We start from the raw sequence: 16,882 nt of genomic DNA, 5'->3' as shown, positions 1-16,882 counted from the left end.
AAAAAAAAGGAAGCAAAGAAGGAAAGAAGGAGAGAAAGAAGGAAAGAAGGAAAAAAAGAAAGAAAGACCAGAAAAAGACGGTGCTCCAAGTGGCCAGGATCACCATAGGGGCCATTCTGTTCCAGGTGAGATGGGAACCCCCAGAAGAGCAAAGCCCCAACTCAGGTCAGAATTCCCGGTAGACCCCCACCCCCATCAATCACTCCCATGTGCACTGGTGGGACTGACTTAAGAAAGAAAGGACATGAAAAGAGGGGACTGCCCCCACAATTATTGGGAGAAATGGCCCAATTTAAAGGAAGCCAAATGCAGGAGATGGGAATTAAACCCAGTACTGGGTTCTAAACCCCAGGCGAGGTGGATTCTTTGAGCTCCCTGTCTCTAGCGAGTGATCTTACCAGATTCTATGTGGGTGGATGTCAGAACATACAAGGGAAGAGGGAGAACTGGAGAGGGGAAGATGTTAGTGAACACAGCCAAGCTAGGAAAGGGGAAGGCTGGCCTCTCACAGGTACTGGCCGCTGCGGATCTTAGTTCTAGTCACAGTGACTGGCCGCCTTATCAAAGCAGCACCGCTGGGAAAAGGTCAGAGCCCACAATGATGACCACGAAACTCAGAGCAGTGTCCACCCCTGCAGCCCGCCTATAGCCTACCTGGAGGGCCTCCTGAAAATTAAACTCCACATTCACACCAACCTGCCCGATGCATCTAGGTGAAAAGCGCATCAGATCATGCAGCCTCAAGTCTGCGCTCTTAATCAGCTGTCACCACGAGTAATAATTATACCTTGAGAAACAGCAGAGTGACTCCAAGAGCTGTCCCCTCCCCCTCTGCCGCCCCCTCGCACGGCTCGGAGCTTTGTACACAGTGTTAAGAGGCCCAGAAAGTGAAGCCACCATTTTCTCCTGCCTGTCAGCTTGAGGAACACTTCAAATGACCATCTGGACTTCAGTGCCCGATGGGCAGTCGTACACAGTCTCTTCGCTGTCTAAAGAGTTAATTATGCCTGGCTGTTCCCAAAACAGTGAACTGAGAGCGAGGCTAGGCAGAAAGAAACATCACTGAATATGTGCTGCCTGCTTGTGAGACAGTGCTTGGGGGAAGCTGCCTGATGCCTCGAAGAAGAGGGTCAATAAACTACGGAAAAATAAATGGTGCTGCCCCACCAGTTCAGATATGGCCATATGTGTAAAAACGCTGGAGAGCTCACATTTACTGGATGCGTATCATGTGCCTGTTAGGGGACTGAATGTTTCATTGTACTTCAATGCTATTATCAAGCGGGTGTACAAGACCATCTGGGAAGTTGAAGTATTGAAATAGTCCATCCTCGTTGGAAATGGCCATGCCACAGTCCCCAAAGGCCTGTGGCACCCCCAGACTCCCCAAGATGCACTGATGGGTGAGCATGGCATGGAAGGGGGCCTCTCTGACCCTGCTCAGGGTAATGGTGGTGTCCGTTCTGTTTGATCTGTGCTCAGGCTTTAGTGGCTGTGAATATTTTAAATCTCTCTCTAATATATACAATCTCACGCCACCCTTACCCAAAGCCCTGTTATTGTCTCCATCTTGCAGATAGGAAGCTAGGGCCAAATGACCTACCTAAGGTCACTCGGGGGTCCCAAACCTGGTCTGGAACCCAGGCAGACTGACTCTGAGCCTGAGCTGTTGACCACCTGCTTCGACAGACAAGGCTTAAAAGTGTTGCAGAGTCACCGCTGTCCCTGCTCTTTCTCCTTGACTCTGGAACTGACCCAAACTTCACAAGAAACTCTTCATCCTCAAGCCAGCAAAACTTATCTTCATCAGCACACTTTCATCCCCAAGCACATCGCAGCTATGTATCTCTACTCCATCCCCCATGTGGCCATCTACCTCGGAACCCCATTTACCTAAGAGGCCAGGGTCACATGGTCCTGAGGCATATGGGTTCCGGGCAGGGGAAACTAGAGACTGAGTTTCTACCATGCAGGGTAGCCCCAGGGTAGCCTCCCTCCCCTACGAGTCCTCACCATCACTTTCCTTTGTCCTAGCAGGATTTGGGGCACACAAAGCTATTGTTGTCACTATGGAGTGCTAAGTGCCAAGGGACTTGGACTTTCTCCAGGGTCCTCTGCACAGTGAAACAACACTGGAGCCGCAATGCAAAGACTCAGGCTGCTACAGGAGGGAGTTTGTGTCCCTAGCATGATGCGAGAAAGGCTGCACACACAGGCTCCTTCCTTGAAGACCTTCTCTAAGTTGGACACTGCCTAGCCTAGAATGAATTAGGTCCATCCTGGCTAGAGGAGCAATGAAAGACCTGCTTGGTCCACAAACAGCACTCATGTCGCGGTTCACTTAGTGTGGAATGCTGTTTCCCTGAGAATCTGCATGGGTGCTATAGCCATACTTAGGGAATGACACGTGTCTTTTATGCAGGACTTATCATAATCTTGATCATGCAAATATGCAAGACATGTCCAAGTGCAGGCTCATCTGAACGTTTCATCAATGGAACACCTCTGTCCATCTCATGCCACAGGGTCTCTCTGAACACCACTTGGCAAATAATCCAAGGGGCTCGCGACGAAACGTTCATCACAGCGAAATGGGGAGACTTAGCCACTGGAAAGAAGGGCTGTTTTTACCCTAGCAGTTCCCACAAGGGAAACACACTTTCCATTTCCTCTTTCTCTTAACCAATTCTTAACTTGCTCTAGGTTCCCTTTTAGGAGGACCCGAATTTGTTCTTACAAATGCTCCCATTGAAGCCAGAATCCAGTTCACAAGGCACCCTAACTTCCTTTGTCTCTTAGCACTACTTTTCTAATAAGGAACTCATCCTAAAACTGGGAATCACGACAGCCAGATTTCATGGCGCATTTGTCTGCGCTGAACATTTTATGCGGCTTCTCTCCTTTAATTCATTCATATTTCCCTTCAGTTAATCTGCTTTGAGTCACTCTCGCTCTCTGCCCACCCATCATCCTTCCAGAAGAACGTTAGATATCCCCACCCCTTGAAGCAGGTCATATGGGAAGGGAACAGCAAAGCTAAAACCATAATGCAGACTGTGCCCCCCCACCACCGTCTGGGGGCTAACCCCACGTGTTCTCACTGGAAGCAGGAACCCCACCATGTAACTCCCCTGAGGCCTCCGAGTGCTCACTTATGGAAGTAAATGAACCCAAGCACTCTGTTTCGCTCACCCCGTGAAGGTGCTGCAAAATACGTACTGCGTTTCCTTTAGCACTCACTAGGCAATTCACACACGTTATCAGGGATCCTCCCAACCACCTGCTCACCTGCTCTCACTTGAGAAGAGACCATTCTGAGGGTCAGAGCAGCTTACCAGTCTACATGGATTTGAACCCAGATCTGTCTGGATTTAATGCTGTTTCTTTCTGAGGTACCATACTCCTTCACCTGTATGGATAATCACTTCCTAACCAAGGAATTGATTTTTTTTTTTTTTAAATAACAAGGTCAATCAGTGAATGAGCTCAAAAATAAAATCCAGGAGGAATGGCTATGAGGTAAACCTGAGACTCTTCTCAGAGTGCCTGGGTTGTTTCCAGCCCTTCCTTCCCAGCACTGTGCCAACCTCAGCTTCTCCTAGAGCAGCGTTTCCAGATAAATACAGGGCACCCAGTTAAATGTGGATTTCAGAGAAACAGGGACTAATGTTTGAGTACAAGTATGTTCCACCTAGTACATGGGACATACTTGTATTGAAAAAAAAAAATTGGTGCTTACCTGAAATTCAAATCTGAGTGTTCCGTGCTTTTACTGGCTAGATCTGGCAACCCCTTCCGGCTGGGAAGTCTCCTGCCTGGCTCCAGGTCCTAAGTGTTGCTCCCACAGAAGTTGCCATGGCAGCTGCGCAGGCCTTCCAAAGCCTTCTAGAGCTGTCTCCACTCACCCCTGCCGCTTCCCCTCACCCCTGCCAGCTCCAGGCTCCCAACAAACCCAGCTACTTTCATTCTAGCCTCTGATCTCTGCACCTGCTGTTCTTTCCCCTCTTCTCTTCCCTGGCTAATTCCTACTGATCCTTCAGTTCTCAACTTGGAGTCACTTCTGCCAGGAAGCCCTCCTGGCTATTGCTGATTGGCTTCCTCAACAGCCCTCTAACGCAGGGTTGGGTAGCACCCTGCACCTTCCCCCTGGTAGCCCTCCTTTGACCACCCCCTACTCCACACTGCCCTGGGGAACAGAGGCCATGCCACACTCACCCTGTCTCCATACCCTGTACCTGCACCTGGCCGCAGGTGGGAAGCCGGGGAGCGCCTCCTGAATGATTGAAGGCAGACCGTCCCGCCAAAGCTGGGGCTCTCCAGCGTGACTACTTCCTTCCTCCCTTCTGCCTTTAGTCACTTTTTAATCAGTGCCTTCCTCCCCCCCCCAGAGTGGTTGTGAAAGATGGGGCCTCAGGTCAGCAGCAGCACTCAGGGTGAGCAGGGAACGCCCCACATGGAGGGATCTCCGTGCACCCACTACCGGGTCACACCACGCACACTGCCCCAGTGGGCCCAGGTCCAGCCACAGCCCAGCTTCCAAGTCCCTCCTGGCTAAAGCCACCTCTGGACACAACTTTCTGCTCTTGTCCTCCCACTGGCCCCTTCAATTAGCCGACTTGCTTCCAGTTTGGGGTGTGGGGAGACACCGGTGTCTTGTGGTCGAGGCTTAGGGCCGGTGGCAGGGCTTGCAGAACATCACCCATATGCTGCTCCACGTTCACCCACCCAAAGCGGTGCCCACGCGCAGCCTGACGACAGGCAGAGGCAGCTCGGAACTTAACCCTTGAGCAGCACTCAGAAGGTGGCTTCTCAAGGAACCAATGTGGCCAGTGTGAACTTCACACGCGCGCGTGCGCGTGCACACACACACACACACACACACACACACAGGAGCCCCCCTGTTCCCCAGAACAGCCCTGCTTTCCTCCAGTCAGGGCTTGATTCAAAAGATGTCCTCTCAGGGGGCAAGGAGTGGCTGCAGAGGAGTGGGGGTGGGCTGGGGTGAGACTAGCACCCCAGGGGCTGCAGAAGGGCCCGGGAGGAAGCAGGGAGTGGGGCAAGAGCAGGCAGAGGTCTGAGGCAGGAGCTGAACCCTCCCACCCCATGGCCCCTAACCTGATCTTTAGAGGTGGCAGCCTGGCTGTGCCCTCACACCGTCACCCCCAGCCTCCCCTGTCTGAATATGTTGAGAGGACAAAGAGGGAGAAACACCCTATAGTGTCAAATTTACTCCAAAAATAGAACTCCTCTCTCCGCAGAAGGCTGGCGAGCTCCGGGCGTGTGCACGGCACCCGCGGCTCCCATTTCCTGGGTCTGTGGCTGTTTCTCTGGGAACTCCCAGCTCAGGTGCCCGGGATCCCGGAATTGCCGTCCCCAAGCCCTGCCACCCGTCAAGCCACCAACTTCTGCCGGGCACAGCCCCGGCTCACAGGACGGACTCACCCAGGGAGGCGCGGACTCTGGCAGTGACTGCTCCTCGGCCCCACCAGGTGAGCCGGGGCTGCGGCAACTACAGGTGAGTTCGGCCGGGCAGGTAGGTGTGCAGCGGCTCCGGCTCGGCTCCGGAGGCTGTGGCTGAGTAAAAGGGCTGACAGGTTAGAGTTTCCCCCTCCTCCTCTGAGTTGTTAACCACACCCCTGCTGCTCTCCTCCCCACTTCCTTAAAGGGTGGGGTATGTTGTCTGTGTGTGCCGGCTCCAGCCTTTTACCATAAACTCTGAAATAGACGCTGCCTCCAATTCCCTGAGCGCCAGGCCAACCTGGGGGGCAATCTCTGCCCTCCCCGTTGGCCGCAAATGATATCCTCGCATTTATGTGCCCCTTGTAAGCAGCTGATTCCCCAGTTCCTAACACCCCTCCATCCTCTACCCACTCCACCTGCAGCCTTTTGGAGGCCAAAAGGTGTGTGTGAAGGGGGAGGGTGGGAAACCAACTTCTCAGGCTGGCTCTCCCCAGACGCCCGGCAGTGGGAGATGTTACCTGCTTGGTACTCTGAGCACCTGTGTCCTCATCTCTCCACCTCCTAAAGTGGCCCCCGTCCCTTTGCAGGTGTGAAAGATCAGGCCGGGCACAGTGGCTCATGCCTGTAATCCCAGCACTTTGGGAGGCTGAGGCAGGTAGATCATGAGGTCAAGAGATCGAGACCATCCTGGCCAACATGGTAAAACGCTGTCTCTACTAAAATTACAAAAATTAGCTGGGCATGATGGCGTGCACCGGTAGTCCCAGCTACTCAGGGGGCTGAGGCAGGATAATTGCTTGAACCCAGGAGGCAGAGACTGCACTGAGTCGAGATTGTGCCACTGCACTTCAGTCTGGCGACAGAGTGAGACGCTGAAAAAAAAAAAAAAAAATTCAAACACCACCAGGGATAACTGGCCCAGGTCCTTGAACACCGAAGACCAGGTCCCTGAGCTGTGCTCAAGTAGGGTCTGAGGAAAGCACAAGAATAGAGATGCTGGACAGCCCCTTCCAGGGGCCCCGTCTCCACATCCCTCCAGCTGGCTGCCCAGAGTCTGGTCCCCTCTTTCCTCAGGCCAGCAGGGCAGTGAGATGGGGGCAGGCACTCAGGGGCACTTAGCAACACTTCCTCCCTATCCCTAGAAAGACTCTAGACTTGCTTGAGTAGTAGGAGGAGGTGACCTGCACTTGGCGTAAGGTTACAAAGCTGGGGTGTACCCAGCATCACCCACATCCTACAAGGCCCTCTCCAGAACCCCTGTCCCAAGCTTCTTTATTCTGTGTCCTGTGGAGGACTGGAACCTGATTCCCAGGGCTGCCCTGTTGCACAATTCTATAGACGGCATTCACAACGTACTTCCTGAGAATGGCGCCCCCTGGAGTCGTGCCAAGGAAGCACTCAGTTTCCAAGATTGCATTTGACGTCTTCTCATTTCTGAAAAGAAATTGGAGACTTAGATTAATTAACAAATCCAGGAAGTCAATGTTTCTCAAAGTATTATTGGTGGACTACCCATAGCTATTGGCTAGATGCCACTCTCGGTCCCCTGAAGATCAGACTCTCTACAGCTGGAGCCCCCCCGACACACCCCTGACCCCTTCCCGTTCATACTATTACAGATTTGTCACGTTCCCAGCACTCAGCATCTTGGAGGTAATCTTGGTGACTACACAGTGGTCAGGAGGTCAGAAGGTGGCCAAGTGGGAGATCATGGCCAGGGATGGGAGAGACAAGACAAGTCAGACAGGGGTAAACTGAAGTTAGCAGGGAAGGTGTGGGGATGAGGAGACGGGTAACTGACTAGATGGCAAGGACATGGTCAAAGGGCATTCCAGCAGTAGGTGTCCCCTCCGTATTCTTATGCTTGGGAATGAAGTGATGAAGCCTGAGTAGCACGAAAATTAGTTATCTGGGTGAGTTGCTGAGAGTCTGTGCTAGGGGGTGACAGTGGGAACTAAAAGCAAAGCCAATCAGGGCCTGATTAAGAAAAGGTGAGTTTGTGTGTGCTGCCCCTGTGTGGCCACATGCATGAACTACAATCTTATCTTGCTGGGACCAATTCCGGTAAGGTGAGTTTTCAGAGATTTAGTTTTCAGAGGTTGAATTCTTCAGCACTTTTTAAAAAAAATCTCCAAAATCGACCTCATAGAATCATAAAATCATAGGTTTTTGAATGACAAAAGACATTGAGAAACTCTCTGGGGTGGCCAACTCTCGTCAGTTCTCCTTAGGTTCAGTCCAGTGCCATGAACAAGCAGCTCAGGTCACACACTTCTGCCTGTTACTGCCTTCTAAAAACCCTATCAGAAATGCCTTCAGGAGCCCTCAAAGTCTACAGAAATCTTTCAAAAATGCTATTCATGGCGATGCTATCCATATGGCATAGGTTGCAATAACGATCTACCCCAATTGGAAAAGAAAAATATTTCCCTTCTGCCTACTTCTGCCTGTGTCTCAAGCTGACCAAGTGCCCTAATTGTGGGGGGTTTTGGGAGGATGTGTACCTGGGTCAGCAGAAGGAGACTGAGGAAAAAGGCCTTTGAGCAAATGTCCTTTCTAGTTGATGGGCTTTTCCATTTAGATGTTCCACTCTTACCCCAAACTCAGGTCTATAACCTTGGCTCATCTTGCTCTTCAAACAAAGCCCGTTCCAGCCCTCCTGTGAATGTCAACAAGACAGGAGTCACCTCTGACTCTCCCTCTCCCTCCTTACCCCACAGCCATGCAAAATCTCCAAGTCCTAGTCCCAGCAAGCATTTTTCCCATTTCTCATTTTCTTTCCTGTCCTATTGCCCCTCCCCAGTCCAGGTTCTCTTTTCTAATGTTTGAACTCTTGTGAAGAGTCCCACACCCCCACCCTAGGAGTAGTTGGAACTGGAGATCGCAAAGGTGGTTGAGCTGGTGATTAATTTTGGGGATGGCATTTGAAACCACAAGAATGGACAAGATTGTCTAAGGCCAGAGTCAGAGAGAACAGAGGACTTCAAGTCAAGCTCTTACCAGGAGCACATGAATGAAGACCCGAAGGTCAAGTAGGGTGGGCTGATGAATAAACTGGAAGTGAAAACATGAAGGCAGCATGTGGCTGTTGAGTCCTGGAGAGCTTGGCCGCCAAGGGTGATTGAGACTGGGGTGTTGAGGGGGAGGGGCTGTGGGTTGAAAGAGGACTGTTTTGTCCTTTGTTTTAGATGATAACCAGTGGGGCAGGTTTCAATGCTCATAGGAAAGATCCGGTCAAGAGGGAAGAGGTTGTGACTTTGGACAAGTGAATCCATCTTTCTGAGCTTCTATTTCCTAATCTAGAAAAGCAGAAAAATAAGTATTGTCTGCTCTACCTATTTCCCAGGGTATTGTGAAGTCTGAATTAAGTGATAGGTTTACAAATGCTACAAAAAATTCTATGGCTATTATTTTTAGAAATGATAGCAATTAAACAATGTGAGCTTCATGGGCAAATAGCACACACATATCTGCCATATAAGTTATCAAGTGTTCACTCTGTGCCAAGAACTTTCATCTGTCATCCAGCTTGTCTTCACAACCATCTATGAAGTAGCTAGTCCTAGTCCTGTTTTGCGGAAAGGAAAAGAAAGCTTAGAGAAGGCAAATAAATTCTTCACAGCCTCCCAAGTGGTAAAGAGCATAAGTAAATCAAAACCCATCATTGGCAAGGCTATGATATTATATAATTGGCATTTCTCCATTGTAAATGATGGAATTTAAATTACATCATGTAAATTTGCTATTGTGTAGAATACATTTTATTTAAAAAATAGTACGGTTGTTAAGTGTTATAACAAAAAAAAATGGGCAAATACAAAAATTAACTGGGTGGGGTGATGCATGCCTGTAGTCTCAGCTACTTGGTAGGACTGAGGCAGGAGAATCCCATGAACCCAGGAGGCGGAAGTTGCAGTGAGCTGTGATTGTGCCATTGCACTCCAGCCTGGGCGACACAGATCCTATTTCAAAAAATGAAAAAACAAAAAAACAAAAAACAAAGGACAAAGAAAAATCTTATGGGTACAGGTACTAAAAAAATGTGCTTCATCACCAACGGACATCTATGTTTAACCATACATCACTATGTTTACCAAGTGGGCCACAGTTGAGGCCAAAATAAGTTGAGGGTATGGCTGGTAAGGCTTGAATGGAACTCAAAACCATGCCCTCGACTTAAACAGAACTTTCTCTTTTCTTCCTTTAATAATGGAATCCCTGACTTTCAGATGGTCACAGGCTGCCCAAAATAAAAACTACATTTCCCAGTCTCTTGCAGGTACAACACTGTGATTAAGTTCTCCACAATGGTTGGAGAGTAGAGGCCATGCACGTAACTTCAGAATCATGCCCTTCAAGGGAATGAGCACATCCTCCCATATTTTCCACTCTCTCTTTTCTGTCTCCACCTGACAATGAAGCGCAGAGCAGCCATCCTGGTCTATGATGCCGAGAATCTGGGTAACTAATGCCATCCAGCCGCCGTGCTTACCCTGGACACAGTCTGAACCTAGTTGAATGTTTACATGAGAAAGAAATTTGTTTGGGTTACTTCATTTTGGCCTTTCTGTTACTGTAGCCTGAACTGCAAATGTGACATGATGATATAATAAGAAATGTTTATTTGGTATCTGACTCTGCAAACAACTTCTAAAAGTTTTGGAATTTCTGGGGTGTTAAGAATGTTTTGTGAGGCCAGTCATGGTGGCTCATGCCTGTAATCCAAACACTTTGGGAGGCTGAGGCAGGAGGATTGCTTGAGGCCAGGAGTTCGCCATCAGCCTGGCCAACATGTCAAGACCTCATCTGCCCCAAAAAAATACAAAAATTAGCTGGGCATAGTGGTGTACACCTGTAGTTTAGCTTGGGAGGCTGAGGCAAGAGGATTGCTTGAGCCCAGGAGATTGAAGATGTAATGAGCTATAATTACACCAATGGATGACTCTAGCCGGGGCAACACAGTAAGACCCTGTCTCAAAAAAAAAAAAAAAAAAGTACCTTTTGTATGCCAATGAAATGTCTGGTGGCTGCACCCTTACAGAGCTTCAGGATGAGGGCTGGTCATCAGAAAGACTGAGGCATGATGAGAAGGTTGAACTTCCAGTCCTTTCCCCCAAACTTGGGGAAGGAAAGGGGCTGGCAGTTGAGTTGATCACCCATGGCCAGTACTGTCATCAGTCATGCCTACATACAGAAGCCTCCCTAAAACCCAAAAGAACAGGGTTCAGAGCTGAGCTTGCAGAGGTTCCCGTAGGGTGGCACTCGAAGGGAAGGCATCAAGCTCCACGCCCCTTCCCACAGACCTCATCCTGAACATCTCTTCTCTTTGACTGCTCATCTGTATCCTTTGCCATATCCTTTTAAATAAATGGACAAAAGAAAGACAAGTGTTTCTCTGAGCTTTGTGAGCTACTCTAGCAGATTAATCAAACCTGAGGAGGGGTTCACGGGAACCCTGATGTATAGCCAGTCAGTCAGAAGCAAACGCCACAACCTGGGACTTGCGACTGGCATCTGAAGCCAAGGGGAGGACGGGGGAGAGGGGGGCAGTCTGTGGGACTGAGTCCTCAACCTGTGGGATCTGATGCTCTCTCCAGGTAGATAGTGTTTGAATTCAGTTGAACTATGGGACACCCCATGTTGCGAGACTTTTCCTTAGTTTCGGTAAAGACAGGGTCCTTGTCTGATGGCCATGAAAGATTAGGCTCACAGACAATTTGAAGGTGAGTAAGGCCAGGTTTTATTTAGTGAAAAAAAAAAAAAAAAAAAAAAAAAGGAAACAGAGACCCTTCGCAAAGCCAGAGTCCTTATGCACCCCCTACTTTGCAGTCTGAATCCCAGGTACCACCCAGGAAGAGGAGGGGCCAGACTCCTCCCCACTGCCAACAGCAGGAACTTCTATGGCTCCACCGCAGTGCACGCTCCTCCCAGCGCACGGGCCGGCTGGAGCTTCTCTGGGGACCCTTCCCACCCGGCTGTCTCACCACCTGGTGGTTGCTGGTGCATCGGTTGTTGGTGGGGAGGAACTCCGATGCATCCAGCATCAGACACGACTGATGAGAGTGGTGAATAAAAGTAGAGAAATAAGCAGTTTTTATTTTCTTCAGAGCATCCTAGCTAATACGTCACCATTTAGCTTATTTTCTTTTAGATACAAGTTAAAGCAGAACTTCAATTTCCTCATCTATAAAATGGGATTGATTTACCTTATGGGATTGTGAGAAAAACTAGAAAGAATACATGTGTATTTCCTTGCTATTGCTATAGCTAATTACTGGCCATTAATGGCTATTATGTCCTGTTGTAACTTTTAAAAATAGGTTCCTAAAAAAAAATGATTGCTTTAACATATTCCACCTCCCCCATCCAAAAAAAAAAAAATTGTGGAAAGGAGAGAAGAAAAATAGCAAAGTTGTTAATAATGCAAGCTGAATGATGGGTATGTGGGGGTTAATTATACTGTTCCCTCTAAAATATTGAGTGCATTTGAAAATGCACATAATGAAAAAGTTAAAATAAATGAACAAAATAAGATCTTTCCACAGAGAAAAAAAGGGCTCCTGGAAATAATCCAATGTGAATCTCCTTGGGAAGAATAAAGACACGGTTAAACCATTGAAAAACTGATTTGGGTCCCAAAGAGGGAGGGAAGGACAGGAAAACACATAAGAGTTTTTCTAATTTTTCCATTAAAGAACAGCATGCAAGGCTAGGTGTGGTGGCTCACGCCTGTAATCCCAGCACTTTGGCAGGCTGAGGTGGCTGGATCACTTGGGGTCGGGAGTTTGAGACCTGCCTGGCCTACATGGTGAAACCCCGTGTCTTCTAAAAATGCAAAAATTACCCAGGTGTGATGGTGCATACCTGTAATCCCAGCTACTCAGGCAGCTGAGGCAAAAGAATTGCTTGAACCCTGGAGGCAGAAGTTGCAGTGAGTTGAGGTCATGCCACTGCACTCCAGCCTGGGCAATAGAGCAAGACACTGTTTCCAAAAACAAAAAAACAAACAAAAACATGCAGAGAAAGCCTCAGTGCCACAAAGGACACATGGGTTCCACAACTGTTGGGCATGCCTCAGGACTTCCGTAACTTCCCAGGCCGCTGCAGGGCTGGCCTGCAGGGCGCTCCTACAAAAAGAGTGGCTGCCTGGAAAAGGAGACTGCCCTGATGCCAGGCCGACTCTGAGTCAGCTCTATGACTTGGTCTTCTCGGCTCTGAACCTCTAACCCCTATCTTTGTGTGGGCTCATCTGGTCCCGGACATCCCATGGATAAGCTCAGAAGCATTGAGTGACCACCCAAACCTTGCTTGCCAGTGATGAATTTCATAATTCTAATAATCATGGTGATCTGGTCCTAGCCTGCAGTGTGCGGGAAGCAAGCATCAACTAGAAAGTGAAAGCAGAAAGCTGCAGGCAAATGCAGTGTCAGGAGCAAGAAGAACTTCTAGATAGGAAAAAAATGCCTAGCATGAGCAAGAGCCCTCAAAACACAGGCATCTGTGGCCATTTACAGGACAGAGACAAACCACCCTGCATACTTCATTAACACCCATTACTTTATTAGCCAGCACAGTAGAGTATTGTTGCCTACTTTGGTATATCATGAGGTATGATTTATATTATGTTCCGCATGCTTTAGAGAAAAAAAGCACAAAATCTATTTCTGAAATATTCCCATTCAAAATGTTTCTAATAATTGAATGCCTCAATGTAAATTTCAGAAACATGGAAAATCGGCTTTGATTGTATTATATGCAGTTGCCAAGTTGGCTGTCTATTCCTGTACCACTCCAGTGTCTTTATAATGAATTGCAGCAATATGTCACTTCATGTAGATGATCTAAACAAGGGGTCGAAAGCCCAAATGCCTACAGGGGCCAAGCAGGCAATGTGAGTGAAGCTGGCTGGATAGGAACTGTGGCAAATGGGAGAACAAATGTCTGTCTTGTAGGGAGCAGCTGCTATTCAGCTCAAAAGCCTATTGCCATGCAGAAAAGTAAACATAATGAAGCCAGATCCTTTTTTCAAAAAGCAAAGGCAGACAGTGAACTATCTGCAAAGGAAGAAAAACAATCCCATTTACAATGACACCAGAAAGAATAAAGTACTTGGAAATAAGCTTAACCAAGGAAGCAACGTGTTACACACTGAAAACTACAAAACATCGCTGAAAGAAATGATAGAAGGCATAAGTAAATAGAAAAGACACCCTGTGTTCGTGGATTGGAAGACATGATATCGTCTAGGTCATTGCCTACCTAATGGAAAATGTTCCCTCTTTTATAATAAATAGCAGATCCCCTAATGTATCTCAGGGAATCTCCTTCAATCACGAGTCAGTTAAATTCTGATTAGTTCAAGTCAATCATGATGGTCTTATTCTCCCTGCCAGTGATGAATTTAGAGGTGGACGCGTGACCCACTTCTGGCCAAGAAGATGTGAAGGAAGTATTCTGGAAGGTCTTAGGAAAAGCTCCTTAGCTCCAAAAATGAGACATACAAGGGAGAACTGGCCTTATTGCATTTCTGGACATTGGTTCCTATCAGGATAAGATGCTGGCGTTTCCACAGTCATTTTCCAACCAAAAGGAAGCCATAGGCTGACCAGGTGGGGAGTAAGAATCTGGGGCCACTGACTTAACCAACAGGGGAGGCCTTTGGCCTCCAGATTTCCTCATGAGAGATAATCCATCCCCCTTACTGCTTGAATCATTTTGTGTTTTATTTTATCTATATGTAGCTTAAAAGATCATAAATGATACAAAGGAAAAAAGTACAGGTCAAATAAAAGATGTTTGCAGCCAAACGTGACTCACAGGCAAGCAGTTTACTAGTCTCAGTGTTACCCTAGTTACTTGCATTAAACACTCGTTCTCCCTGCATTATTCAGGTCAACTCAGAGTTCCCACCCTCCTTGTTTCTATAGTTTAGGCCTCAGGAAAGGTCCAAAGCATTATGGTGTTCCACCCCAAGCATCAGACTGCAGTGATTTCCTTAAAGACTGACTTGGTAGCTCTGATGAACAAGTTCTATTATGTCTGCAGTGCTAGGTTGCCTGTTTCTGAGGATGGCTGCTGCCAGCCCTGCAGCTGACTTTATTTAGCAACTGTTGTCCTTATCCCTGTAGTATTTTTTATATGAAATCCGCTTTGTCTGACATTAACATAGTCATACCAGCTTTCTTTTCATTAGCATTAGTGTGGTGTATCTTTTTCCATCCTTTCAGTTCGATCTGTACGCTTACATTTAAAATAAGTTCCTTGTAGCCAGCATATAGTTGGGTCTTGCCTTTTTCTGTAAGCTAATGGTCTCTGCCTTTATTTGTAGTGGCCAGTTTCTAGTTCACTGTTTCAAAAAGAAAAAAACAAAAGGCAAATTCCTCCTTTACTCTCTGCACCTGCGAATTTATTTCCTTAAATATTTAAAAAGTTATTCCTTAAATAAATTTACATGGTAATGGCAAGGGGTTTGGAAATCTGGCAGTGGTTGGCAGGGTATCTGGGATATGAGTTGCAGAAAATCAGAGATTATGAGAACTTTTGAGAAAACTTTTGCAGAAGATTAGCTAGCATTCAAAGGACCTGAACATTAATAAGGACCTCTGAATAAGGTCCTTTCTACTGAAAGGAGAAATAAAAATTGGTGGCAGATTGGTTCTAGTCATCCAGATTTATCTTTCCCGGTCTCTGGCTAAGTCTTAGTCACCCTTTTCTCCGATATGCAAAGACTAAAACAATTTCAGAGCATCTGAGTTGGTAAGTACTTGGAGCAATTAATTCCATCTTTTCTTTTATAGTGGAGGAAAAGGAAGTTAGAAAAGTGAAATACTATGTCCCAGGTCATGCCCCTGGGTAGTGGTGGAGCTTGGAATAGAACCGAGTCCTGTCTGGATTTCCAGAAAGATTGAAGAGCTTTATTGGTTTAATGTTAACCTCTGTATTGTAGTTTAAGAGATACACACATTAGTTTCTACTCGTTTTTGATTTGTGGCCCCATTCAGAATATTAGGAAAAAAAACCAACAAAATAAGGAAAATCAGGTAATAACAGAATCAAACACATAGACAGCAATACATATGGATTCACGAGCAACTGCGACGCATAGATAAAAGAACACAATGAAAGAGAATGAGGCAAGAGATTAAAAAAAAAAGAAAATTAAATGGTGGCAGTCATGTCCAATGCTTTTATGAATTTCGTGATAGATTAATGTGTAGAGATGGCAACTAGTGGGCAACAGAATAATATTGGAATGATGGTAATGCAATAGTATCATCATGTTAGAAGCCTTGGAACGAGCATAATGATGGCTGTTCAGCAGAAAAACCCACGTCCCCCTCTCCAAAGGGCCTGTTTTACTATGATGTAAAACTTAGCTCATGTACATTTTCATATTAGACTCTGTGTTAAACTTCTGTAATAGTCAATAAATAAATATACACATAAATAAATAAATTTTAACAGTCTCAACTAGGTTATATCACATTTAGTAAAGAATTGATAATCATCAGGAGGAAGGAAGCAAGGAAGGAAGGGAGGGAGGGGGAAGGGGAAGGGGAAAAGAGGAAGGAAAAAGGAAACTGTACTCATTCAACAATTATTTGCTACAAAATAAACATAGAAATACTAACCTAATGCGGGGGTGGGGGAAGATTCTCTGGGTGGGGTGGTGGTTGGTGGAGGGGAGCTGGGAAAGGGCTATCTGGAGTGAAGTGTTATTAGCCCCATCTTGTGGCCTTTTCGGATATTTCCCCTAAGGTTAATTTTTGAACCACTAACCAGAGCTAGCGACCCAACAACTTGTTGGGTGAATACATCTAGGATTATTACTCTCAAGCTTTCTTGCAGCTGAGAATCACCTAGTGTGCATGTGAAAATGAAGATTCCTAGGCCTCACTCTCCACAAGAGAGGTGGGTAAAGTGGGTCCAAGAAACTGCCTTTAGAAAACTTCTCCCCAGGTAATTGCAGAAAAACCATCAACCACATTTAACAAACACTGAAGGCAATTAGAATTAGTGGTATTCATCCCTTGGCATTGAGAGGAAAGGACTATTCTGAGGAAACGTTTCGAAGGAAACTGTTAAGAACTTTGAAGCTCTGAGAGTCTACCCAACTTGCAAGCTCATGAGTGGGCCAAGGGAAAACACTCTTTGAAGTTTCACTGCAAATCACTGACAAGCAGCAGATTAAAAAGAGAAAAGGTGGCCCACACCGGTAATCCCGGCACTTTGGGAGGCCGAGGCAGGTGGATCACCTGAGGTCAGGAGTTTGAGACCAGCCTAGCCGACATGGTGAAAACCTGTCTGTATTAAAAATACAAAATTAGCCAGGTGCGGTGGCATGTGCCCGTAGGCCCAGGTACTCTGGAGGCTGAGGTAGGAGAATCGCTTGAACTGGGAGAAGGTTGCAGTGGGCCTAGAT

At 47.1% G+C, this 16,882-nt stretch overlaps 1 protein-coding gene across 1 annotated transcript in view; it reads right to left on the bottom strand.

Annotated features, from left to right (window-relative positions):
- Positions 1-5,656, bottom strand: part of PTK2B (protein tyrosine kinase 2 beta) — a 130,980-nt gene extending 125,324 nt beyond the window's left edge. The window contains exon 1 of the mRNA XM_037742657.1: positions 5,443-5,656. The gene's annotated coding sequence lies outside the window, so the exon portion shown is untranslated. The remainder of the gene's footprint in view (positions 1-5,442) is intronic.
- Between the last annotated feature and the right edge of the window lie 11,226 nt (positions 5,657-16,882).

Source organism: Cebus imitator, unplaced genomic scaffold (genome assembly GCF_001604975.1).
Source record: "Cebus imitator isolate Cc_AM_T3 unplaced genomic scaffold, Cebus_imitator-1.0 Scaffold125, whole genome shotgun sequence".
NCBI classification, from domain to species: domain Eukaryota; kingdom Metazoa; phylum Chordata; class Mammalia; order Primates; family Cebidae; genus Cebus; species Cebus imitator.
This window is presented reverse-complemented; position numbering and strand designations above follow the sequence as displayed.